General features: G+C 38.9%; 1 long non-coding RNA gene across 1 annotated transcript in view; it reads left to right on the top strand.

Moving 5' to 3' along the window:
• Positions 1-281: 281 nt before the first annotated feature.
• LOC107751668 (uncharacterized) overlaps positions 282-504 on the top strand; it is a 770-nt gene continuing 547 nt past the window's right edge. Inside the window, exons 1-2 of the long non-coding RNA XR_001641284.1 lie at positions 282-350; positions 421-495. This is a non-coding gene — a long non-coding RNA (uncharacterized LOC107751668). The remainder of the gene's footprint in view (positions 351-420; positions 496-504) is intronic.

Genomic DNA, 504 nt, shown 5'->3' on the forward strand with positions numbered 1-504 from the left:
TATCTAGAGAATAATTATTAAGTTATTGGGGGTTTTTAATAGCACGGTGAATAACACGCTACGAAGGGCAGGGCACACACATGGTATGGTCTAGGCATGGGAGCTGAACACGCAGCAGCTGTGATCTACCATGGTGTGTTGGCCAACACAAAATCTTACAGTTAATCACTAGTGCTACTGATTGTTCCTATAATACCAGATTGACTACCCTGTTTTAATAATAGCAGTCAGCTCATTTTAAATCCATTTACATGTTATGCCCCCTTTTGTTCCACTTTGGTTTGATGTTCTCTCTGAACCTCAAAAGGAACCAGAGACACTTCTATTTTTGATTTGTTTATTTTCAACATGTGCTCTAATTTTATGACCCTGTTACACAAGTCATCTAGACAAACACTAGGGCATAACTATCGTCCTGAGCACAAAATAATAAGCATAATCTGAATAGAAATGCTCTCCTTTTCCTTTTCCCTCTTCTACTTCACTTCCTCAGAGGTTAAGCCT

Source organism: Sinocyclocheilus rhinocerous, unplaced genomic scaffold (genome assembly GCF_001515625.1).
Source record: "Sinocyclocheilus rhinocerous isolate Xijiao unplaced genomic scaffold, SAMN03320098_v1.1 scaffold501, whole genome shotgun sequence".
NCBI lineage: Eukaryota > Metazoa > Chordata > Actinopteri > Cypriniformes > Cyprinidae > Sinocyclocheilus > Sinocyclocheilus rhinocerous.